A 27,221-nucleotide genomic window follows, 5' to 3' on the forward strand; every position below is an offset into this window, starting at 1 on the left:
TTGTTACCACTCTGCCGAATTGCCTTTGCAGGGCATATGTGTGCATTTGTCCTGTGTTGCTGAGAGTCAGAGACTAATTCTGAGCAAAATGACTCAGGGTCGTAATGCAAGAGATTTATGAAAGAAACCCTCCAAATACCCTTCAGTGAGGTTATCTGATAACGCTTCTGGGGTCAAGTTGGCTCAATCATTGGATATGCAATAGATACCCCAAATTTTAAACATTTCATTGTAGGTTTTGTTGTTGTTGTCAAAATAGTTTAAAACGTAGAATGTTTTTAGAAGTGTGATTATAATTTCTCTTTTAGCCAAAAAAGAAAAATCCTCGGCAAGTTTTTGAGAATTAGAGGACTGTAAGTTCAAGCACGCATCTATAAACTTAGAGGGTAAACGTCTCTGCTAAAGGCAGCAGAGTGAACTGATAACTTGAAAAGCATTCCTGGAAACTGATGCAAATACCAAATGCCGCTGTGCTCCCTCCCTGCTGATGTGGCAGGGTTTGAAGCAGGCAGCCGTCAGCATTTGGTGGGAGGCCCTGGACCTAGAAAGAAACAATGAAAGTGGAGAAAACTAAACGAGAATCTTTCTTTCTTAAAGTGAGAATCAAGATCTAATTGCAGCTGTTTTTACACATAACTTGGGGGAAAATAGTTGATTCGGTGTTTGTTTTAAAGGAGGAATTTTTAGTGGTCAGTTAGATCTCTGTTAAATATTTTTGTGACTCCAAATAAGGAGCAGCTTTTCCTGGGGATGGGGGTGGGACTGGTAGAGCTGCAAGAGCTGACCCAGAACCTGCACTGAGTGCCCTGGTGAGGGCCCTGATGGTTCTAGTGTGGGGAGGAGGAGAGAGGGAGGGAGGAGAAAATGAGTAGAAGGAAAAACAAGTAAGGGAGTGGGGTGGGGTCAAGACTTGAGAGTAGAGGGACAGAAGAAGGGAGGCAGAGGAGACTAAAGATTCCTACAACTTTGGTGCTAGACGGTTAATACCTGGGTCCCTATTCCCAAATTATTTTCTATGAAAAAAGATAATTTCTTTAGCTTCCTATAACCCACCGATTACAAACTGGGCCACATATTTATATATGGCAAGAAAACGGTTGAGAGTCTGGCTAATACAGAAATGCAGAACAGCCTGACGAGGCCCTGATGTCTTAATCTTATATTTCTTTCTTCCATCAAAGTTAAACATCGGACTGACATCTCCTTTCAAACATTCACTGAAGATCTACTCTGTGAGAAGCAGCAATACCTTGTTATCTCATTCTAGTTCCAGTTCTAGTTGACTTGATTGTCAAACAACTGCTAAGAAGGTATTTGCTGAGAATTAATGTGGTAGCTGAAGAGTTAAGTGCTGGTTTTTTATTTTGTATTTATTTATTGAGAAGGTCTCACTTTATCACCCAGGCTGGAGTGCAGTAGCATGATCTGGGTTCACTGCAGCCTCGACTTCCTGGATTCACGTGATCCTCTTGACCCAGCCTCCCTAGTGGCTGGGACTACAGATGCATGCCACCATGCCAGGCTAATTTTTTTGTATTCTTTGTAGAGATGGGGTTTCGCCATGTTGCCCAGGCTGGTCTTAAACTCCACCTGAGCTCAAGTGACTCACCTGCCTCTGCCTCTTAAAGTGCTTGGATTACAGGCGTGAGCCACTCTGCCCAGCAAGGGCTGATTTCTTTCTGTGATATTTGTTTGAAAGGCATAGAGATTCCTGCTCTGGGTCATATCAATTAGGATATTCAGTTCCCATTGATTATTTAAATGAGTCAAGATCTATCTATATATATTTTTTTGAGACAGTTTTTGCTCTGTTGCTCAGGCTGGAGTGCAATGACACGATCTCAGTTCACTGCAACCTCTGTCTCTTGAGTTCAAGCTATTCTCCTGCCTCAGCCTCCCAAGTAGCTGGGATTACAGGTGTCCACCACCACCCCTGGCTAAGTTTTCTATTTTTCAGTAGAGAGGCGGCTTCACCATGTTTGCCAGGCTGGTCTTGAACTCTTCACCTCAGGTGATCCACCCACCTCGGCCTCCCAAAGTGCTAGGATTGCAGGCATGAGCCACCACGCTGGGCTGGTAAGATGTATGTTTACTCAAGCAATATTTAGTGTTATGCCAGGCACTTACTGGGTTGGTGGGTATATAATTATGAAACAGAATGCTAAGGTCATTACCCTCGGGGGCTTATAGTCTGTTGGAGGATAGAGAAGAGTGTGATGAATACTGTAATGCAGGAATAGAATGCTTACATGTTTATGGGAGGATTTAGGATGGACACCTTATCTAGATTCAGATAAGTGGAATCAAGGAGGGCTTCCTGGAGGATGCAACATCCTTGTTCAACCCTTAAATACAAACAGAATTTTAAAAAGAGGTGTGAGAGTGGTGTGGGCACAGAGGCATTGAAAAATTTGTCAATCTGAGGAATGGAGCATTTCAGTATGATGGGATTGTGGTGGAAAAGAGGGAGGATAGAGGAAGGAGCCAGAGATGAGATTGATGGTTTTGGGAGAGACCAGATCAAAAAGGACCTTTTAGGCTGTATTCTGGTGTTTGTGTTTTCTCAAGTGTGCTATGGGAGTGTTTAGATTATTTTAAACAGAGAAGGTAGGAAACCAGAGAGTGTTTTGAATAAGATGACTGGGGCTGCTGTGTGGAGAAACGATTGGAAGGGGAGCACAGTAGAGAATGGGAGAACAGTAAGGAGACTGCAGCAGGAATTCTGAGGGGAAATGATGGTGGCCTGAACTAGGATAGAAGTGGTGGAGCTCAAGAGAAGTTGATGAGCTTTAGAAATGTTTTATAAGTGAAGAAAAGTGCTCTGATGTTTGGTAATGGGGAGAGAGAGAGAGAGAGGAAGAACTCAAGGGGATGACTCAAGGAGCACTGCCAGTTTCTGGCTTTGGCAACTGGATGGCTGGAGGTGCCGTCCAGTGACTTGGGGAACGTTTGAGGAGGAGATAGCATGGGGTGGGGAGGGGAGGATAAAGAGGCCAGTTCATGTTCAATTTTGGGTGATTGTGGGCCATCTAAGAGGAGATGTCTCATAGATAATTAGATACTTAGGCCTCAAGTCCACAATTTCTATTTGGCCTTGACTTATGGATAAAGGAATCATCAGATGACTGATGTCATGGGAGTGATGAAATCCCCCAGATTATATGTGCTTGTGAAAGTAGAAAATAATCAAACATAGGACAAAACTCTGAAGAGCTCCAACGTTAAAGAACGAACAGAAGAGGAAAATCATCAAGGCAACTGAGAAGGAGCAGCCACTTTGGATGGGGAAAAGCCGTAATGTCCCCATCACAGAAGGAAAGAAAACAGGCTTTGCAGAGAGGAAAGAATAGTTTTTTAGGGTGCTGGAAAGTTTCATGTTTTTCTGAGAGGTCCAGAAAAGGCGAAAAAGATTACATAAATTAGCACCTTGGAGGTCACTGGTGACCTTGGTATCAGTGGTTTCAGTGGGACAAAATCCAGGTGAGCGGAAGTGGAAGAGGGAAAGATGAGGTAATAAACACATGTGGTGTGGAATTTTAGCTATAACAGGAGTCCAGAAGGAGCTGGATAGAGTTTAAGGATGATGTTAGGATTACTATGCAAGAAGATTATGCATGTTTAGAATAAGATCATTTGAAGCAGCTGCTTAATTTTAACACTCACCCCCATTTTAAAGCCTTCCACTAAAATATTCTTTAGGTTTTCTATGTTATGCCCCTCTTCCTTTGCTTTTTAGTATTGAAGCAAGGAACATTTAAGTGTGTATGGATTTTATTTTCCTAACTTGTTAGTGAATCATCAATTTTTCTCATGAGGTTCTTTTACAATGTGTAGACAGAGTCGATTTATCTCATATTTCATGAATCCCAGTTTAATCTCCAGTGCCCCATTTTTCAAGTTTAGAAATATGAAATAGGTAACCACCTCTTTACTTACACATGATTCTGAGTATTCTTTTATACAGATTGTATGGAGATAGTTGTTTTGTGGTATCTTGTTATTGACTATTCCAAGCCCCATAATTCAGAGGGATGTATTTGGGCACACAAATTTCAACTTTCAGTTAAGTCTGCCTTTTTCTTTGAGAAGATGCTGATTACACTTCTGCAGCCAGTTCCAAATCCATCCTTAAGTTGAAAAACACCAGAATGTTGATGCATTCCAAAAGTCCACCTGGTTTATTAGAACTTTGGTTGGCTTGGCTTCCAGACTCATATTTTTCAATTCTTTTCAAGTAGCTGAAAGAAATAAGGAGACATTTACTTCCAGTTGCAAGAAAGAGTCTGGGTGTTGATAATTGATTAATTCATCCATGATCTCTCTTTGGTTCATATATTACATATACAAAAACAATTATAAAGACTTAATTCTATGTGATACTATATGTGCAATTAATACAGTTTATATTTTATTTTTTAAAACTGGCAAATTAAGTTATTGGTATTACTGTTAAACTTTTTTTTTTTTTTTTTTTTTTCTGAGATGGAGTCCTGCTCTGTTGCCCAGGCTGTAGTGCAGTGGCATGAACTTGGCTTACTGCAACCTCTGTCCCCAGGGTCCAAGCAATTCTTGTGTCTCAGCCTACTGAGTAGCTGGGATTACAGGCACCCGCCACCATGCCCGGCTATTTTTTTTGTATTTTTAGTAGAGATGGGCTTTTACGATGTGGGACCAGGCTGGTTTCACACTCCTCACCTCAAGTGATCCGCCTGCCTCGACCTCCCAAAGTACTGGGATTACATGAGCCACCGTGCCTGGCCCTGATAAACTCCTTAAAATTTGATTCTGACCAGTGGAATTCTTTGTGTGAATAATCTTTCAGTTAGTTAATGTGATGTCATAACTACCTGTTATATAGTATGCTAAGTACTGTGGCGGGAATTTTAAATAAATTATCTCAAAGTGCCAACAATCATTATCTACATCTTAAGGGGTGTGTTTTATTACTTTTTTTCAATTTTACAAGACAGTTGAGGCTCAGAAAGCTGAAGTGACTTGTCTAAGGCTTCCTAGATATCCTAGAATGGGCCAAGTCCTTTTGCTGTACATTTTCAAAATGCCTTGTACTTCTAATACCTAATATCTACCACAAGACTGGTTGGTTAATTAATCAAAAGTGCTAATTATTCATTGACTAGCTTCACTTGAATGTGAGGTCTTTTATAGCAGACACAATGCCAATTTCATTTACCCTTCTATCACTAGATCCTGGCATAGTGCCTGCTGACTTGTAGATGCTCAACAAATATCTACCCAATAAACAACTGATTTGGCATGACATAGCTGGAAAATAAGGAACATAAATATAAATACTGGTTATTTACTTCACTGATGAGTTACTATTTAACCCATACATTAAAAATTTTCTTTTATTGATATAATGGCAATCAACACATGAAATGTACTTAACACATAAATGTATTTTAGGCAGTTCACCCAATAGTCACGCCTAATTGTTACCTAATAGCTTATAAACATTTAAGTCAAATTTATGAGGAACAAAATACCATAAGACTAGGAAAAAGCTGATTTTATTAATTATAAAGTCAGGAAATAACTGAGAGTTGGAAGACAATTCAAACATCATCCAAATCATAATCATAATTATAAATGTATGGAAGCAAGATTTGTTTTTCTACCATATTTCTATTGTCTGACAAGTGTCTGGTATACAAGTATTCAATAAGTGCTAGTTGCATGAAGTAATTCCTTTTACAAATGAGAAAACATGACTAAAGAGGTTATTTGACTAGTCAGCTTATGGTAGATCTGCAACTAGGGGGCTGGCCTCTTGACTGAAAGCCTCTTGCTCCTTCCTTTAAATTAAAATAAAATCTAGCATTTGTCTGGAATATTTTTCAATATTTAACACTCACAACAATCTGAAGAATTTTACAAGGGGAAAATTATTTTACAAGGAGAAAATTGAAGCTCAGAGTTAAAGACTTTCTCCAGATCACTGGTTCTCAAAGCGTGGTCCCTGGATAGTAACATTAGCATCACCTTAGAACTTGCAAGAAACACAAATTCTCATGTTTTATCTCAGACCCACTGAATCAGAAACTCTGGGTGTGGCTTCTCAGCAATCTGTGGGTTAACGAGCCCTCTAGGTGATTCTGATCATGCGGCAGATAGGGAACTACTAGTGTTGAGGAATGTGACTCTTATGGTTAAAGTCGGATTTAGATAAATTACTTTGATAGCCTCATGGAGAATAGATTAGGGCAAGATGGAAACCTGGAAGTCCAGTTATGAAGATAACTTCTTCTCTCTCTTCTCCTTCATTCCAAAAAGCCTCCTTCACATTTTTTTACTCTCTCTTTAATATGTCTGTTGACTTACTACTTTTATTCTATTTTATTTCTAGTTGACCAATAATAATTGTATATATTTATGGAGTACAATGTGATGTTTCAATACATGTATACATTTGGAATAATCAAATCAGACTAATTAACATATTTATCACCTCAAATATTTATTGTTTCTTTCTGGTGAGAATATTAACAAATCCTCTTTTTTAAGCTCCTTTGAAGTATACAATACGTTATCATTAACTGTAGTCACCATGCTGTGCAGTAGATCACAAGGACTCATTCCTTCCGTCTAACAGGAACTTCGTACCCATTGCCAACGTCTCCCCTTGCCTGTCTAGGCCCCTTCTTTTCTTGATTCTCCTTGGTACAAAGAGATTGGTAGCTGGGCATTCTGGAAGCCTATTAATTATTCTTTATTACAGTATTTTTAGCATGAAAGGAAGAATTTTAATCCTTTTTTTTTTTTTGCTCATCCTAACTCTATTTAAAGTTATTTAGTTAACATATTTACAGTGAAAAAATGTGTACTGAAGGGTATACATGAACTCTTCAAGAAAGCTGACTGTGATTTGAGTAATGGTTAAAACCTGGTGCTAATGAAGTGTGGGCTGTAGCCTCAGTTCCTCTATGGACCAATTAACTTCTCCCAGTTATAGTATCTTGGAATTCACCACTCTGTGGACTTGGGGTGCCATTCCCTTGGTAATTAAGCAGATCAGTTGAGGCAAAAAAGATGCATACTTTACTGCAAATTCATTACTCCTCCTAGAAAATGCTTCCAGAGGCCCAGGTGATGTTTTGAAACATTTTATTTACACATTGACATCAGAGACATATGCTTCTATTCCCTGTAGTTTCTGTGTCATGTTTTGATACTTGAATAAAAATGACACTTTGGAGCCTTGAAAAATGGACTTTCCTTCTGAAGTACCCAGGAGAGTAGGTAAGAGAATAGATCTTCCTATTCAGAACTTCAGAATGTGCAACATGTTGGACTAAAGCAGTCGCATAAGTCATTGTTCATGTCTGTAAGTCCCTACTGGATTTTCTGACAGGGACCTCATTTTACAACTGTGGCCATTTATGAACACTGGCAGACATACTCCTGCCCAGACTTGGAACAGGACCTGTTGTATAGGATAAATTTAAGAAGCTCAGTTCTAGCCTTTTCTAAGCATTGTTCATCGTTTTTCTCTCTGGGGCTCTGTTCTTTTATCTGGGCTTCATATTTCTGAAACCAGACTAAATTGTATGTCCATTCTTATATCATCTATCTCGTTTTCTTGCACTCGAGTTCCTCTTTTGATAATGTGCCTGGTTCCTCTATTATTGGTAAAAATCAATCAGTCTATTCACTCCTTGCTTCCTTCATTCATTCCACAAAACTACTACTGTCTGTGTAAGACACAATGTTAGAAATTCGGCCTGATGGGAGGATTGCTTGAGCCCGAGTTTGAGGTCAGACTGGGCAACGTAGAAAGACCTTGTCTCTACAAAAAATAAAAACATAAAAATTAGGCATAGTGGTGTGTGCCTGTGGTCTGAGCTACTCAGGTGGCTGATGTGGGAGGGTCAGTTGAGACAGGAGGTCAGGCTGCAGTGAGCTGAGATTGTGCCACTGCACTCCAGCCTAGGTGACAGAGCAAGATCTTGTCTCAAGAAAAGAAAAAAGGGAGAGAGAAAATAAAGAAAGAAAAAAATTGGGCCTGAGCTCTGATCTTGGCAACCAGCCATTTATTACCCCTTCCTTACACCCTGGAGGCTGGAGTTCTGCTCCTAAACTTCAGTGCCATGTCTGTATATTCATGTCAGTTACTGTTGCAGACCTAACTGCCCGGATCTCCAATAGTGCTTCCCCAGGACTCTACAGTCCTACACTTGTTGCAGCACCTGCATTCCTTCGTGCAGGACCACCCTGATGGCCATTCTGGCTTATTGCCTCCATGCTGTCTCTGCTTCTGACTTCCGTCTATTGTCTGCAGCTGAGTGCATTTCTGCTCTGCCTGTTCCCAATCTTCACTTTGCTCTCAGAATCTCCACCTGAGAGAATAGGATAGGTTTTGCCAATTCCTCCTGCCACGTCTTGTTTTGAATTATATGTTCAACAAATAATGATTAAGTTCTTATTATGTGCCCAGTGTAGATGTGGGAATAGAAAAAGGAATAAGATAGAAATTCCAGTCTCAGGAGACTGTTACAGATAGAGTAGATTCTCCCTAATTGTGAGGATAACAAGCTTTTGCAGTTTGAGGTACTTAAGATTTTAGGGGGACAATACAGTTATAGAAGGATTAAATGCAAACTTGCATGAATCTTCTTTGTATTATCTCTAAAATAGAACCATCAGAACAGCACGCTAAACAAAGAATATCGGTAACATTTTTTACATCTTAAATTACTAATAATGGTTATGGTACAACTGCTTTGCATTTATCATCTCTTGCTCAGTTGAAATTTCTCAAGGCCTTTCTCCTCTGCCATTTCAATAAAATGTCCATAAATTTGCTTTGCTTTGCCAAAATAATATACATATGAAAGATCTTTCCCCCTGAATTTGGTTCTCCATCCAAATGTGCAATGCCTTTCTGATTTCATGATTTGGAATTGTTGACTTCTGCATCCTCAATCCCAGAGATAACTCCCCAAAGTACATGCCATCAGGCCCCTCTTACACAAATACTACTTCCCTTCTTTGCAACTGTGGGAGTTCCATTTTAAGGTCCTGGTTGATGTCTCCTCAGATTCCCTAATTTCCTAAAGCCTCAAGGCAAAAACCTCTGTTACTGTCATGCCATCTGCCTTCCTTTACTTTTTATTCCCATCACCCAATTTCCTCTTTTTCTAATTATCCCCAAAAGGAGTAACTCATAATTCTTATATACTGGAACTAAAATTCTTGTGGTTGAGAAAAAGTATATAAAACTAAACTGCATATACTGAAATACGTTGTTTATTAAAATTTGATGTAAGGGCAATTCATGCATGGGTAGAGGTTACTGTAACTTACCTGAGAAAATAATGCATTAGCTCTTTAAAACAAAGATATTTTTCCTTAATGCAGTGAACAAGGTATTAACAAGGTCTAAGGGAGTTAAAAAGTAACTTGTTCTGCTTGGGGAAGTTGAGGAGGCTTCCAGGAGAAGGGAACATTGGAAGTGAATCCTGGAGAAATTCACCAAAACAGAAAGGAAAGGAAAGCCCTTCCTAGGAAAGATGATACAATATTTGTGGTGGGAGGTGACATTTATCATAATTTGTACTTACATAATTAATGTTATCATAATCTCCCTCTAGAACAGTGATTCTCAATCCAAGGTGATTTTGTCTCCCAGGGGATGTTTGGCAGTGTCTGGAGACATTTTTGACTGTCATTAACTGGGGACAGGGGTGTATGCTACTAGCATTTAGTGGATAGAGGCCAGGGGTGCTGCTAAACATTCTATTGTACATGGGACAGAGCCATAACAAAGATTTACTCACCTCCAATGTCAATATTGCCACTGCTCTATAAGGTAAGTCCCACAAGGGCCGGAATCTTGCCTGTCTTATTCACTACTGTGTCATAAAAACTAGCATGGTTACAGTCAGTGTTGGTACTCATTCAACATTTGCTAAGTGAAGAGAGGCATGAAAGAGAAGTCGTGTTTGAGAAAGAGCAATATGTATGTTGGTACTTGGGGTATAATTAACAGTGCAGGCCAATGGATTGCGAGGGCCTAACCTAAAGCTGAAGCTGTGAAGACAGACAGAAGGAGAGAGATATTTATGACCTAGAATTCAAAGGACTCGGTGATCAATTAAATATGGAAAGTGGAGGTGAGAGCTGGCTTGGGCTACTAAGTGGGTGTTGGTATCATTATTTGGGATGAGGAAGACAGGAGGAGAAGCAAGATTTGTATATGTGCATGTATGTGTACTTGCCTTTGAATATTTATTAAAACCTTAGTTTGTATTGCTATCAAGACTTTTTATGTAACCATTACCCAGGTATAGAAGATATCAAGATATATAATTCCAGTTTTCAAGAAGCTGACATGTGAATCATTTCTCATTCATTCAGCAACTATGTATTGAATCATAGGCAGTGAGGATAGAAGGATGCTTTAGATGACAATTGCCTTCAAGTTGCTCATAATTTAGTGGGCAAGTGTGAGAGATAAATAATGTGAAAAAGATTAGTGATAGAAGTATTTTCATGGGAAAACAGAAATAAGGCTTCTAGCTTTGCCTGAGAATATTAAGATGGATCACCAAGAACAGAAGATCAATCTTAATGGGTGAGAATTTGTTGGGTTGGCACTCCAGGAAGTAAAGAGGAATATGCAAAATCATGGCATCATGGTTCATTCAGATGGTTCACTCATTCATTTATTAAATATGTATTTTATGTCTACTGTGTCTCAGTCACTGTGATGGGATTTGCGAACCTAAGGCAAGAGGATTCCTGCAGAAAAGACAGGCATTAAAGAAGTCTACAGACTAAACTGTGATGAAACATCTTATGGGAAATATGTAGGGTGCTATAGGAACACATAGCAGGGGTCCTGATCTAGTTATGGGACATAGAGAAGGACTCTGAGGAAATGACAAACTCAGAACTACAATAGTGTCATAGCTCAGACTGCTGTAACTAAATAGACTGGTTGGCTTAAACAACATTTATTTCTCACAGCAATGAAGGCTAGGAAGTCCAAGATCAGGGTGCCAGCAAATTTAGTTGCCCGTGAGGACTCTCTTCCTGGCTTGCAGACACATTATGTCTTTACATGGCAGAGAAAGAGAAAGAGAGACACACAGAGAGAGAGAGAGAGAGAGAGAAAGCACTCTGGTACTCTGGTGTCTCTTCTTACAGGGACACTAATCCCATCGTGGGGTCCCTATCTTTATGACACCATGTAAACATAATTACCTTTCAAAGGCCCCACTTCCAAATAGCATCACATTGGGAGCTTCAACAAATAAATTTTGGAGGGACACAAACATTTGAGTCCATGATAAATGGGTACAAGTTAGTGGAGGGAAGGAAGATGAGTGAGATAGGGGTTGAATTAATGCAAGTACATTCCAAGTTATTCAGAGGATAATTATGGAGGGCCTTGAAAGGCATGTGAGAGATTTATTCTAACAACAATGAGAACTCTCTGAAAGTGTTAAATCCTAACCCAAATATTAACTCTAACCTCGCTGTAATTCTAATTCTGATCAGATGTGTGTTTAGAAACATAACTCCGTGGTCTGGAGAATGGATTGAAGCAGGTAAGAGGAGCTTAAGAGAATCTTCATGATGATAGATGAATTGTGGTAGGATGTGGGGGTGATAACATTGAGGATGAAGAGACTTAGGTGAATTTGGCATGTGAGAATCAGGAAAAGAAAGGAATTAAATATGACTACCAGGTTTCTGCCTTGTGGTAACATTTCTGAGACAGAATCCCGGCAGAACTTGAGGGCTTTAAACTATGGTGAATTCCCTTTTAGGCACGCTGTGTTTGAAATACCTGCACATAATTCCCTATAGCTGCAACATGGACTGCCTGTGGGAAAGAATCAGAAAAGAGGAAGTAGGCACCAGCATTCAAATCATAGAGGTAGCGGTATATATTGTTAGAAATGAGGAATCATTGAGGGATTCTCTCTAGGACACTTGTTGGTGTGATTTGTGGTTTAGAACACTTATTCTGGCAGTAGGAAGGCTGGATCATGGAGAGCTAATATTGGAGACAGTCAGCTAAGGAGCAGTTCCATCATGAAACATGGTGGTAGTAGGTTGAGCAGTAGAAGGAGGGTAAGAATTATATTTAAAAGATAGCTTCATAATATTTATTGATAGAATATCAGGGTAAAAGGAAGAATTGAGAATGGTATCTAAATTTCCTTTAAAGCATTGAATGGATGATAGTGTCATTCAAAAAGCAAGGAGGGGAAAGGCAGACTTCTGAACTTGAACTTATATTAGGACATGGAATGCTTTGCAGAACACACTCCAGGCAACAGCTGCTGGCTTCTGTGACATTGTCATGGATAGTTTTATTAATGCTGACTTATTTCAGTTTCTCTCTATAACTTCTTTCTTTCTCTTGGTTTCTAAGGATGGACTTCTTCTCTCCCTACACTACCCCTTGGAGAAAACCTTTTATCAAGAAGATACCAAATATCATCACTGATGTAAGTGCTGCAACTAAAAAAGGTTGCCTTCTGTTTTATGAACTCAATGATAGCATCATATACACAACCACCTGGATTTTTTTTTCTTTTTGAGACTGAGTCTCGCTCTGTCACCCAGGCTGGAGTGCAGTGGCGTGATCTCGGTTCGCTGCAACATCAGCCTCCTGCGTAGCTGGGACTATAGGTGCCCACCACCACACACAGCTATTTTTTTTTTTTGAGACAGAGTCTCGCTCTTTCACCCAGGCTGGAGTGCAGTGGCGCGATCTCGGCTCACTGCAAGCTCCGCTTCCCAGGTTCATGCCATTCTCCTTCCTCAGCCTCCAGAGTAGCTGGGACTACATGCGCCTGCCACCACACCCAGCTAATTTTTTTTTGCATTTTTACTACAGACAGGGTTTCACCATGTTGGCTAGGCTGGTCTCCAATTTCTGACTTCAGGTGTAGCCTTCCTTGGCCATATTTTCATTTGGATGCTTTGCTGTTTTCTCAGTTCAACATATTCATATCTCAGCTTTCCAGAGTTCTTCCATTACGTCCAGAATCCTTATTTCCACCAAGTCTCTTAGTGCACTAATGTTCTTGTACTTGCACACATCTGAAACCTCAAGATCATCTCTGATCATTCTATAGTCTTCATTCTTCAAATTCAGGAAATCATGAAGTTCTATTATTTTTCCTTTAAGATGCCTCTTATTCAGTCCTTCTTATGTTGCTACCCCTAATGTTCTAGCTAACAAATAAATAGAGAAACATTCATTAAGGCCCTACCATGTGCCAGGTAATCAAAGGTGCTCAGAGTGTAGTGCTAGTGAAGGGACAAATGCATAAACCAACAATTACTGTTTAATATGATATGGAATCCTCATAGAGTACAATGTACAGTGGAGGCACCAATGAGAGAGTGATTAATTCAAACTATGAAAATCAAGGAAAAATGTACAAGGTATGGCATTTGGAATCCACTATTCATAGTTAGTATGGCCAGAGTACAAATTGTGAATCAGAAAGTTACAAAAAATAAGGCTGTAAAGGGACCGAATAAATCATCCTAATCGAGAAATGCATCATACCACACCCAGACTGTTGTCCCAACTTTTTAGCTGCTTCTGATGCCTCTAGTTTTTCCTTCATTGGTTTAACAAGAATTTATTTTAAAGTGTATTTAGAATGAATTTTCAAAGCACTGTCGTGTATGTCACCCATTTAACCATTACAACACTTCCTTGAGGTAGTATGCTCAAGCTAGTAACTTTCTCAATATTACATAACTAAGTTTGAACTCTAGGTCTTCTAAATTAAATTGCCAAATACTTGTCATTTATCTATGCATTTTGAGTATTTCTGCCAAAATGTCTATGCATTTTGTATATTTCTGCCAAACTAGAAATGTGATGGTTACCTACTGCTCAAAAACTTTCACTGGCTTCCAATTATCCTGTATCAGCAAGAAAAGCCTCTTTGCTTGGTGTTTTCAAGACTATCCACAATGTGAAACCACTATACATATTTAATATTATTTTTTACTGTTCAATAAACTGTGACTTTGTGTTTTGGTTATCTGTTGGTGCCTGACAAACTACCTTAAAAATAAGTGGCTTTAAACAACAAGAATTTTATTATATCTCCTGATTTATAGATAGGAATTCAAGTAGGGCTTAGCTGGGCAATTATTCTATTCTAATTTGTACTGACTGAGGTCTCTTAGGATCCTGATGGCAGCTGGTCTGGTCTGAAGGATCCGAGATGGCTTTGTTCACATGTCTGTTGCCTTAACAGAAATGACTAGAAGGCCGAGCTCAGCTGGAACTTTTTGCTGAAATGCCTATATCAGGCACCTCTAGCATAGCAGGAAGATTTCTTATTTGGCTCCGAGAGAGTGTTCTAAGACAGCAAAGAGGAAGCTGCAAAACTTTTTCTGTCTTAGCCTTGGAAGTTATGCAGTGTCACTTCCACTACCTTCTGTAGAAAAAAGAGAGCCACAATGCCAACTGAAATTGAAGAGGATGGTATTGCACAAGGACATCATTACCTGGAAGCATAGTTCATTAGGGAGCAACTTTTGGAGATTGCTTTATACACACTTGGCTTTAGTCAAACAAATTATCACTATACTAGCTCATGCCATGCTTATTCCTGCATCTGAACCTTCAGCCATGTTGATCTTCCCAAGACGTTCCTTCTCTGTCCTCTTTTGACTTTCCTAGACCCTACCTGTCCTTCCAGGCTTGTTCAGTTTCAACTTGAGCATTTACTGTCTTTCTCTGAATACTCTAGTTCTTAAAAAATCTTCCCCATTTTAGAAATACAATAGCATTTATAGTCTGACATAGGAATAGAAAGGAGAAGACTGAGTTGGAGATATTTTGGTGGAAGAATTAACAGGGCAAAATGCGTATTTGGATGCTGTAGGCTAGCAACAGGAGCCGGTGAGAGATGATATTGTAGCTTTGAGCCTTGATAGCTGAGAGGATTGAGCTACCATTCACAGAATCATGAAACACCTGATGGACAGTGGGTGTAGGAGAAAATGTAAATTCCTTTTTGAAATATGTTACTTTGGAGGCATAGTGGAAGAGCCAGGTAAAGGAGTTGTGCAAGCAATAAATAAAGAGAAATGGAGTTTGGGAAAGAAGTGAGGATTAAAGAAGTAGATCTGAGAGCCTACAGGCAAGGAGATGCTACTTGAGTCTGCGACATTGAATAAGCCTGCCAGAGGAGAATTTGTGGAGATGGAACACAAAATAGCCAAAGACAGACTTGGAGCAGAAAGAATATGATGATTCAGAGGAAGAGACCTGGGGGAGTGCCGGGGAGAGCAGATCTTTATAATCCTAAAAAGAAGGGAGCTTCTAGAAGGTGAGGATGATCAAGTGTTAAATGCTGAAAATGTGTTTAAGAAGCAGAGGACTAAAGAAGATCATGATCATGAGGTCACTGACTATGGATCTAGAAATTGTTAGGAGGAAGCCTGATTGTATCCAACGTAAGTGGACCATAGGGTTAGAAGCAGGAAAAGTGAAGCCAGACTGGCCACTTTTTCAAGAAGTTTAGCAGTAAAGGAAAAATAGGATATCTTCTACAATAGAATTACAAACAAAACTTTAAATGATGACTGTTCTTATTGGATGGTAGTCATTAAAGAAAGTAATGTGTGCTTGTGTGTATATGTGTGTGTGTGTGTGTGTGTGTGTGTGTAGGTGTATACTATTCAGCAGTGTCTTCCAAGCCCAGATCTGTATTTAAACCACAGGAGGAGCCAATCACACTTTCTAAGGCCCAACTCAGACTACTGAGTGAGACTTATTTATTTATTTATTTGGAGACAGGGTCTCACTCTGTTGCCTAGGCTGGAGTGCAGTGGTGCAATCTTGGCTCACTGCAACTCCCACCCCCTGGGTTCAAGTGATTCTCTTGCCTCAGCCATCTGAGTAGCTGGAATTACAGGCATGTGTCACCATGCCTGGTTAATTTTTTTAATCTTTAGTAGAGATGGGGTTTTGCTATCTTGGCCAGGCTGGTCCCTAACTGCTGACTTCAAGAGATCCACCTGCCTCGGCCTCCCAAAGTGCTGAGATTAGACTTGAGCCGCTGTGCTGGGCCTGAATGAGAAATTTTGAGGCTGGGTCCCATGCATTTGTAGGTTGAGAAATGCTCACAGACTGACTTAAGGGTTTTGGTGTATCCAGGGACCTTGAGCTTCAGAAAATAGTTGATATCTTTATGGGGGTAGAGCTAATATGCAGTTAGGTTGTCAGAATAAAAAATTGCAAAATGAAAACTACAACAAGAATTCAAGATGTGGCTAGGTGTGGTGGTACAAATGTGTAATCCCAACACTTTGGGAGGCTGAGGCTGGAGGATTACTTGAGTCCCGGAGTTCAAGACCAGTCTGGGCAACATAGTGAGACCCCTGTCTCTACAAAAAGTGAAAAGATTAGATGGGTGTAGTGGCACATGCCTATAGACCCAGCTTCTCAGGGGGCTGAAGTGGGAGGATCACCTGAGCTCAAGGAGGTCAAGGCTGCAGTGAGCCATGATCATGCCACTGCATTCCAGCCTGGGAAATAGACCCAGGCCCTCTATCAAAAAATAAAATAAAATAAAAATTCAAGATGTAAAGAAGTAAAAATAGAAGACAAATGTCTCTAATTGAAGACCAACAGCTACAAAAGTCGTAACTTTATATAGATTTTCTTTTTTTCTTTCCTTTTTTTTTTTTTGCCTCAGGAAGCAACGTGGACAATTTTATGAAAATCTATCATCAGAATTCCAAGGCATGTTCCTTTCCTTTCCTTTCCCTTTTTTTTTTTTTTTTTTTTTTAAACTGGGCTAGGGGAGAAGGGTAAAAAGAATGTGGCTTGTGAGGCAAGCTAAACCTCAAGAATTTTTTCAAACTAAACACTTTTTCTAACCATTTGATGTCTGGAAGTCTGGATATTGGGGGCAGGGAAATTAGCAGAGCTGTGGCTGTAGGACCATTTGTCATTTCCTGGGAGGTGCCTGTGCTTAACTCTTAAGGGAAGCACATTTGAATATGCTTCTGGGCTTTAACCAAGAGGAGGTCCAACCCTCCACTTTTTCTTTTTCAGACTGGTGTTTTCTTTCCCTACTCCTCAGTGGAAAAGATTGGCTTTCCTTGAGGGAGACGCAAATAGCAGCGCCCTTTGGATGTCAACGAGACCAACACTGTTTAATGCCTCTGTTTTCACACTTTCTTGTGAAAATCCAAAACACAGAAACAATGTCACATTTTATTAATCATATTTAGATAGGAATGCATTCATACTGTTGTGCTGTGTGTATTTTCACAAGAAAATCTTTGTCAAAACTGAGTCTGGCCTTTGTTTTGAGACTGGTATGCCAAGAAAGGGTTACAAAATCCTGTTTCTTCTTGAAGTATAACAGCTGGTAAGAAAGCACAGCATCTCCCTCCCTCCCAGCCCTGGGGTTGTACTAAGTAACTCACTGCCAATACCATCCCCCATAGCCTCTCTCCGCTTAGTAAAATCCCTTGCAAAGTTGATATCCAGCAGCAAGCAAAGGAAGCAGCCTGGGCTCCTTAGCTTTAGGAAGACTGAGGAAGAGATTGTCCTAGTTAAGGAGGTTTTAAATGCAACAACTTGTATGAGGTCTCCAAGATTTGTAGTTAGAGTGTTGTTCCTGAAAAGGAACAATTCAAGATAAGGAGTGGTCTTAGCCTTATTGAGAGCCTGAGTTAGAATTTGAAGCCCCAAACCCAAAATCGCAATCAAGTCTGAAAGCTCTGCCTCTTCAATTATGTGAACACCACTTGGCAGATTTTTGCTGTATGCGACTTACAGTAGATAACAGCTTCCATTGTCCCTCTAATCAGTGTCTTACAGAACTGAGCTTGCTTGCTACAAATAAACAGGGACACAAAAATGAAGTGTCCACAAAATGGCACACCCTTGGGTCAGCATAATTACCACTTAGGTTGTGGAGAAATCCACATGATTCATGAAGTCCTTAACTAAACACATTAAGAAACTATATATTACAATCTCCTCAAGTTGGAATAAGTGCTTTAAATAGCAATCAGAAAGGAGAGGTTGAAATGTTGATCTCAGAATGGCCTCTCTCTCTCTTTCTCTCTTTCACATAAAGCATCAGTGTGTAACCCTCATCTTTTGAATAAAATTAAGTCCCTGAGGAAATAAAAGCAACTCATTTAAATCCAAGGATTACCTGGGTGGACCCAATACACTTAAATGCTCATGTGAAAGCCACCAAACTGACTTAAAAGGTAGCAGTTGGGAAAAGAGAGAGAGAGCACAAAAAAATTATAAGTGCATCATTCTACTACAGAAAGGATGGCTGGTTTCTCTGATGAGGGCTGAGGGCAAACTCCCTCTGTGAAGGCATCTCTCACCCTCACAGAGAGGGGTTGAGCCACGCTGGCTTCTCTCTGGAAGGGAGGGCGGTGGAGCCACCACCAGGCTAAGCTCCAGCTGGTCAGCTATGTGGCACTGCTGCTATTGTTGAACAAAATTCTTTCCTCATTACATATCTCTCTTCTCAATTTAATAGAAAGTACAGTTCTTGGGATTTTTCTCTTCATGAACTTGAAGGAAATCAGAAAGGAGAAGCTTATCTTCTCCTCATTTCACAAGGAACTAACTTGCTGAATGTATACCCTGACACTTGTTTATATAACATGAAGTCTAAGGACAGAGAAAAAAACCCAGAAACTTGATCAGTTCTATAGGATGAACATTCAAGCACAATCCATAATCTACCGATGAGAAACCTGCTAAGGTTGACTTGCTGTTTTTAATGGATTCTGATTGGGTGGTGCTTTGCTTTAAATTAGTTGTGTGAATTTAATGATCAGCCTAATATTGTTCTCATCGTATATGTTAAGGGCAACTTCCAGAGTTGGGACATTAATTTTTTGGGCAAATTGTTAAAAACTTGGCAGGAACAGAAATGAGAGAGGGGTGAAATGCCATTTGATCATCATTTCTTTCATCTGTAAATTGGGGGTAATATTTTCAAAGCCTATTTAATAAAATGATGAACAGAACCATTATTTGTGAATTCATCAATTGCTCTTGAAAGTCAAATGGAAGGTGAGAGATGAGGATACAGTTTCATTCTCCTACATGTGGCCAGCCAATTATCCCAGGACCACTTGTTGAGAAAGGTGTCCCTCCTTCACTTTATATTTTTGTTTGCTTTGTCAAAGATCAGTTGGCTGTAAGTATTTGGGTTTATTTCTGGGTCCTCTATTCTGTTCCATTGTTCTATGTGCCTATTTTTATATCAGTACCATGCTGTTTTGGTGACTATGGCCTTATAGTATAGTTTGAAATCAGGCAGTGTGATGCCTCTTCTCACTGATATGTGGGAGCTAAGCTATGAGGACGCAAAGGCATAAGAATGATACAATGGACTTTGGGGACTTGAGGGGAAGGGTGAGAGGGGGACAAGGGATAAAAGAGTACAAATAGGGTGTAACATATACTGCTCGGGTGATGGGTGCACTAAAGTCTCACAAATCACCACTAAAGAACTTATTTATGTAACCAAATGCCACTTGTACCCCAATAACTTGTGGAAAAATAAAAAATAAAAATATAAAAAATAAAATAATAAAAATGTTTAAAAAGAAAATCACATGTAAGGGTTTTGCAAATTATAAATCAGTGATTCCCAGCTGGAGTAGGGAGAGTGGAGGAATAGAAATGTTAGTCACCTCTTAAGACTATAGCCAGATTTGAAGGCATCAGTTCATATTTTCCCTTAATTTTAGGAGTGGAGGCTTCTAATTCCTGGCTAATATGGTGACAAAATAAGATAGAATTTGCATAATTTGCGTGATCAGTTATCATTGAGTTGGCACTGTTATGCATATAGGAATTCTGGGTCCCTACCCCAGATCTGCTGAAACAGAATCTTCAAGGGTTGGCCCAGCAATCTGTGTTTCAGCAAACCCTCCCGCTCATTCCAACGTCCACTCAAGTTTGAGAACCACAGATCTAATCTAATCCTGTTGACTGCCTGGTCATATTACCTACTTGAAAAATGACAATAATTTTTGTCTCTCAGCATCTGCTTCCTTCTCCTCATCCTCCTTTTCATGGTCACTAATCATCTCCTAAAGTACCTTTTTCATCATGCCATTCCTCTTCTCAGAATTTCTAGGAAGCCACTTATTACCTACCACATCCATTTCTACAGATATTATAGCTAAAAGGGGCCCTTATGAGGAAGTCAGGCCATAAAAAAAAATATTCTGAGGCAGGCAAGTAGGGTGGGTGAGTGTGACAAATCAGGTTATAAATCCTCTACATCAAATTGGCCTACTTATATCTAGTTTAAATATGTCTGTAGGCAGCTTTGGGGAGTGGGGGATACAGGAAAAAAGGGGAGATGCCACGAAAGGAAAACATGCAAACTGGGGTATGTCTTTAGAAGGGGCAGGGAGACTAGGATCCAAGCCACTGTACTTTGATATTTGTCATTGTCAGACCTCTTTTTTTCTTTCTTTCTTGGAACTAGCTCAGTGGGGTGTATTAGTTTGCTAGGGCTGCTGTAACAAAGTATCACAAAGTGGGTCGTGTAAACCAGCAGTCCTCAACCCTTTTGGCACCAGGGACAGGGGTGGGAGGGAGATGGTTTTGGGATAAAACTGTTCCACCCCAGATCATCAGCCACTAGTTAGATTCTCATAAGGAGCGTGCACCCCAGATCCCTCGCATACACAGTTCACAATAGGGTTCGCGCTCCTATGAGAATCTAATGCTGTGGTAATGTTCTCACCCTCGGCTTACCTCCTGCTGTGTGGCCCTATTAAAGGCCAAGGACCTTGGCCCAGGAGTTGGCAACCACTGGCATAAACAACAGAAATGTATTGTCTCACAGTTGTAGAGGTTAGAAGCCTGAGATCAAGTTGTTGGGAGGATTGCTTCCTTCTGAGGACTGTGAAGGAGAGCGCTCTTCCAGGCATCACTCCTTGGCTTATAGATGACCATTTTCTCCCTCCATCTTCACTTCATCTTTCCTCTGTGCCTGCCTCTGTGTCCAAATGTCCCCTTTTTATAAAGACAGCAATCATATTGGATTACAGCCCACCCTAATGACCTCATTTTAAATTGATTACCCTTTAAAAACTGTATCTCCAAATAAAGTCACTTTCTGAGGTACTAGGGGCTAAGATTTAACATAGGAATTTGGGGAGGGACACAGTCCAGCCCATAACATGGCATTTCCACCTTTTCCTGTATGCTTGGGTGGTCCTACAAGGGGTAGTTTATAGGAGGGTAGTGAGTGGAACAGGTGCCATGCAGAAAAAAATAAAAATAAATTTTTCACCTAGGGAACAGCTCTTGGTCAACTCTGATTTTAAAAATGAAGAATATCAACACCAAAGCTTCTTTTAGAAAACTTCTAGTCTGATCTCATCATTTTGATGAAAGAACCCCCTCAGGGAAGGAGCTTGGCCACAGTTACAACTCCTGATCGGATTTAATCAGGCTTTGATTTCAATTCCATTGCTTATACAGTAAACTGTTTCCCTAAGACGTAAAGGGACAGACCCAAGGTTCCAGCGGAGCTTGGGACCACTAGACTCAGTTCTTTTTCCAGAAGTCTGTGCTCTTTCTGGTTAATGTATCCTGCAGAGGTGCCAGATATACTTCTGAGAACCATAAGGCTTTATGTTCTTGTGCTTAACTTTCCTAGGTCATTTTGCCTCCTGAGACAACTATTTTACTATGCACTATTGGAGGTTGCAGCATTTTTTTCTCATCAAAATCTACTCTCACCATATTTTTACTGTGCAGTATTTGCTTGACTTTGTATCTCTTAACTTGTTGTTGGTTTGAACTCTTATAATAATGTTACAGCAGAAATAAAGAGAAGATTTGCCATTTCTAGTCATTTCTAGTCAAAAAGTATCCATTTCCTGCAAGTTGTCAGGAAAAAAGAAACAGATTCAAATAGCTTTTAATCTTTTAAGACACACAGCTGCAGAAAAAGAAAGAGTTGCTGATCAGTTTCTGCCCTTATAAAAAGTAGAATAAAACCTCATTAATTTAATCTTACTTGTGAGTTTTTGATTATATGAAAACATTGAATTATATAAATAAGATAATAAAGGGAAAGGTTAATTAGAGGAAAATTTTTTCCAAGTATACCAGAATAAAGCAGGTAAAGAAGTAATTCTCTCTTGTTAACCACTCTATCGCTAGCATCTAGCATACTGCCTGGAAAATAATACATGCTCAATAAGTTTGTGTTGAAAGAAAGAGTGAATAGATGAATAAAAAGCAGATTTACAATATAAGCAGATATTGGCAATACTTGGGCTGGTGCCTGATCTGTTATTCTAATTGCAAATCTCGCTTCGTTATTTATTAAATTTGAATCTCAACGAAGCAGTTCTCAGTCTTGTTTTAATTACCGTAGGTTCTTTAAAGCAATAAGCCTGAATTTCATTAAAAGAATTACATTATCCAAACTTCATTAATTCATAGTTTTCTTTTCCTTTATTTGGTATGGCATGATGAGGTCTAATTTCATTGAAATGACCCAGAGGGAAGTAAGCGATACCAAACAGGAGGCAAGAAAACTGATTAAAGAAAAGACTCCAATGTTTACAAGAATCCCTGTCTTCCTTTATGAAAGTCAACCTCACCTAAGCGAGAAAAAACTAAAATACATTTTTAGAGAATAAAGATAGATGAGTGTGGTTGTCTTTGGGGTACCTGAAAAATTGTTAGGAAGTATGGAAAATAATCACAGCTTTAAAGATAAGAATCATAAACATCTCCCCCGATACAGCAAACAGTATCACCCATGTGGTGTGTATCAATCCAGCTGGTTGAGTAAATCCTATCGAAATTGTACAATATTTCTTCCTCAACTTTACTTGACTCCAGAAGTGAAATGAATGCCTACAATGTTGTCTTTTAAATACTGTTCAAATTCTTTATTTTAAACTTCAGTGTCTTTTATGTTTATGATTGGGCTAGATGTGTGTACATAAGTCTCCTTGCTTAATTTTACTGATCGCAGGGTCAAAACAAAATCGACATTCTGAGGCAGATCCATTTGTCATCTCAAGTGGTTAACTGAGATTGGCATTGGTTTACTTAGCTGGGGCCTGGCTTTTTCCTTCAGTTAAGAGCCAATGCTGATTATAATCTAAAGAATAGAGGTGAGAGATGGAGAATAGTTTCCATTGGCTAATCTTGCTGTCTATTTTATTTAGGTCTACTATCTGGTTTTCAGTAGATAACCACTGTTTTCCCTTATTCCTGGTATCAGGACTTATTTTCACATCTACTAGTGTTGCATTTTTCTCTGAAATGTTCACTATGGTATTGGCTTTTATAGGAATTTGTTTCTTTTTCCCCAAACATAAATGTGTTGTCCTCGGACCCATTTGCCTTCGCTAAGCAAATAAAACTTCTCTGCCTCAGTAAACCTTTGCATCCATTATTATTAGTGATGACATGCTATTGGGCCTAATGAAAAACCACTACATAATAATTAAATTTCATAGAGAGGATAACCAGCAAGCTTTCAAAAAATATTGCTGAGTGTGATCAGAACGTTGCATTTTACTGCCACAAAGTATTAATAAGAGCTACTCTTCATTGATAATTCTTCCCCTTTCCCAAGCATTTAGCATGCATTTATAGTTAATCTCCACAACAACTTAAAGATGTTGAATTTTCTTTTTCATCACCTATATACAGATGAGAAAGCCTAGGATTTAGGCCAGATCGTCAATAAGTGGCAGAGCTAGGCTCAGAATTAACTCTACCTAACTCTGAAGCACACGGTTTTGCAATAAAGAGCTGCCCCTCTATGTGGTCTGTAATTCAGTGGTAAACGTAAAATTTCTAGGCATTTAGATCACTGTAAATTGTACCTTTAAAATGTCATTTTCCAGAATATTCATAAAAACCTCTATTCCATCGTGATTAATCCTGATTAAGTGAAAAATAGGAAAAAATCAAAACAGAAATACAGGCTTAATAAAAGAAAAAGTATTCTCCTCAACCAAATGCCTTCGTGGCACTTGTAAACTTAGAGCTCTTTTGACTCCTGGCCAGAAATGAATAGGGTAATAGAAATGAAAGCAGAAACAGATGTGAGCAAGTCTTGGTGACCTGCCAAGGAAACAGTATGTTCTATACAGATGCAGACACAAATACAATGGATAAGAATCTCCTTAAAGCCATTGTTGTCTCCGTTCACCAGGCACCAAACAAAGAGAAAAGTGCACATCGTTCATGGGTGACTTTTTAAAGCTTAGCTCTAAGGCTTGGCACACAGAATTCCATTTCCGTTCTGAATGATCTTCAGCTTCTTTTGCTAGGCATTATGGGACCAAAGTCTTAACTGATTGCAAATGTTTCTGTGGTAAACTTTTCCATAGGAGTCACCAGCTGGATTTAACAGTGCTTATTCTTTCGCCGTAAAACTTGGAAAGAAGGAGTGGGTAACAACAAAATCTTCCTGTGGGACATAATTGTAAGAAGTTGTTAATAAATTTGTTTTCTCTGTTTTTTTTTAAAGTGCAGGGTGCTCAAAAGGCACAGGTAAAAGAAAAAAAGTACTTGGACTCTAATTCCTTCTCAGCCAGACTACTTCCAGTGGTTTAGGAGTGCAACCCAGAAGAAGTGTGAGTGGTTTCCAGAAAAAACAGTATAAGTAGCCAAACCAAGCAATCTACTTAAAGTTGGGCACAGCAGAGCTGGAGGCCATTAGGAGTTTGAAGCAAGAGACATTGTTTCCCTTCCTTCCCTGACTGGTGGACCTAAGTATTGAATTTTAATAGAGAATCCAAACCTGACTAGATAGCTGGGGAAGAATTGAATGCTTAACAGTTAATCAGTGCTGTCTTCTGTTGTGTATCTTCATTAAGAATTGAAATTCTTTAAAATAGCCTTTCCCATCAGGATTAAAAGACAGAAAATCTATTATCACGATTTCTGGATGTTCCTTCTTATATTTCCCAGGAGTCAAAAGCCTTCATTAAAACACACAGCCATCCTCATATTGGACTTTCCTGAGAAGAGCTTTATTATTTAAGGCATTTTTTTTTTTTTTTTTTTTTTTTTTTTTTTGAGACGGAGTCTCACTCTGTCGCCCAGGCTAGAGTGCAGTGGCACGATCTCAGCTCACTGCAAGCTCCGCTCCCCGGGTTCACGCCATTTTCCTGCCTCAGTCTCCTGAGTAGCTTAGACTACAGGCACCTGCCACCACGCCTGGTGAATTTTTTTTTTTTTTTTTGTATTTTTAGTAGAGACGGGGTTTCACCATGTTAGCCAGGATGGTCTCGATCTCCTGACCTCGTGATCTGCCGGCCTTGGCCTCCCAAAGTGCTGGGATTACAGGCGTGAACCACCGTGCCTGGCCTATTTAAGGCATTTTTTAAGTAGAAAGATAGCAGGATTTTCCTGTACAAAGTAAAATTATAAACATGTAGTCAAGTAGCATATCCACCTAAAATATTTATTTGTGTTTTTTTTCTACTTTTCAGCAAAGGTGAAGAATGAAGTTATTCCTGAGATAAATCATTTTTCTTTATTTTCCAGATAATGTCAGAGGAGGCCACTCTCTATAGCCCAACCTCCAGGATTTCAGCACTTCGTGGACATGGAGGCTGGTGTGTTTATTTTTTAAATTAAACCTTGCTATTAGGGAGGAAACCTAAATGTCTGATGGTGGCAATGTGTTCTTACTTGCATTAAGGGAGCTCTCTCACTTTAGTGTTCACCACATCCATCATAGCACAGGCCAGAGATAGGCTCTGTCAAGCTGACTTGTCCTTGGTTCTTCCTGCATAATGCCACTTCTTGTTTGTGGTCTGTGGAATTCCTCTCCTATCTTGGCATTTCTCTCCAAAGGTCAAGACCTCCTGCTGGAGGCTTCTCTCTGGCAGGGACTCATGAACTGCATCTCTCTCTCCATGTATCTCTTACCTCTTAGGTAAGACTAGTAATGCTTTATGTATGAGGTCTAGGGCAAACTCAAGAAGAATACACCTTTGAATCTTTTCATATAGTACCTAGGTTGAGTTAATTTTGAGAATTAAAGAGGAACTTAAAGGGCAGAGAAGGTTTTCTTCACTGTAAAATTTTGACACCAAGTAGATACTATCTAATCTGCTCAGCTCTGAGTTTAGACCCTGTAGTGACCTATAAATTCCTGTGAGAATCAATCTCATGGAGGATTTTCTTGCAGGTACTGTGATTGTCAGGCTCAACTCAATCCATAGCTGTGGACATTGCATATTTGTGGCTTGCATTATTTGTGTGATTTTGGCATATTTTTTGGATTCTAGATTGGGGGAAAGCACACTTGAAAAGATGAAAAGGTGAATAGCAGGTTTAAAGAAAGGGAAAAATTTGGAAAACTAAAACAACTTCCTGAAGTTACCACACTTTCCAACTAGTCACCATTCAGCTTTAGACCCTGTTTAAATCAAGTTTTTGAATGCTCTGTCAGCACTTTTACATTAATGAAGCGAGATCCTCACATGTACCAGTAAATGCTCAGCTTTCCTTTCATGCTGAATTCAGTTTAACCTCTCATCTCTTATCCTCAAAAAGGTATATTCTATATCATACAGCATGATCAGGTCAGCTCAGCATCCTATCTGATGTATATGATGATGATGGTACATCTCCTCAGTGCAGCAAAAATACATTTTGCACATTGAGCTGATACTCTACAATGATGAAGAGTTGACCATACACCAGTGTGCCGCAGCCAGTTGAGAAACTGCCCCAGAAAGCCCTCACTTTCTGACTATTTCCAGCCTCAGGTTGAAGGTCTATTTCAGACATAGGCATCTGAGTGGTAAAAGTCTGTAACTTTGTGCATTTTTCTGTTGCTGATTCTTACGAAGAGCTATGAAGGGTTGGAGATTTTATCCTGCTTGCAAACTAACAAGTAAGCCGGCCACATTAAACTTTCCACAGTTTCATGAATACTAGTAGAAAACACAAGACTCCTAGGTCAGAGACAAAGGATTGTTTATTATTTACGGTAATAGTATCGGTCAGAGTAAACATTTTTTGATACTTCTCTGAGCCCCATAGAGTGATGTAAAAACGGGCCAAATGACATTTGCATATGCAGTGGGTTGGATTCTAGGAGAGAAAAACTGAATTTAGGGAACCCAAATATTTTACACTGGGCGGTAAGTTTTCCTTTGCTTGTAGGGAGGCATCATCTCTCTTTTACTGGATGAGA

The 27,221-nt window shown here is 39.6% G+C and overlaps 1 long non-coding RNA gene across 1 annotated transcript; it reads left to right on the forward strand.

The window, feature by feature from the left end:
• The first annotated feature begins 521 nt into the window (after positions 1 to 521).
• On the forward strand, positions 522 to 25,678 carry LOC129479489 (uncharacterized). The gene is made up of 6 exons (XR_008656698.1): positions 522 to 596; positions 1,182 to 1,310; positions 1,958 to 2,076; positions 7,172 to 7,260; positions 12,407 to 12,482; positions 25,559 to 25,678. It is a non-coding gene; the product is annotated as an uncharacterized lncRNA (long non-coding RNA).
• The last annotated feature ends 1,543 nt before the right edge of the window (positions 25,679 to 27,221 follow it).

Source organism: Symphalangus syndactylus, chromosome 3, assembly GCF_028878055.3.
Source record: "Symphalangus syndactylus isolate Jambi chromosome 3, NHGRI_mSymSyn1-v2.1_pri, whole genome shotgun sequence".
NCBI classification, from domain to species: domain Eukaryota; kingdom Metazoa; phylum Chordata; class Mammalia; order Primates; family Hylobatidae; genus Symphalangus; species Symphalangus syndactylus.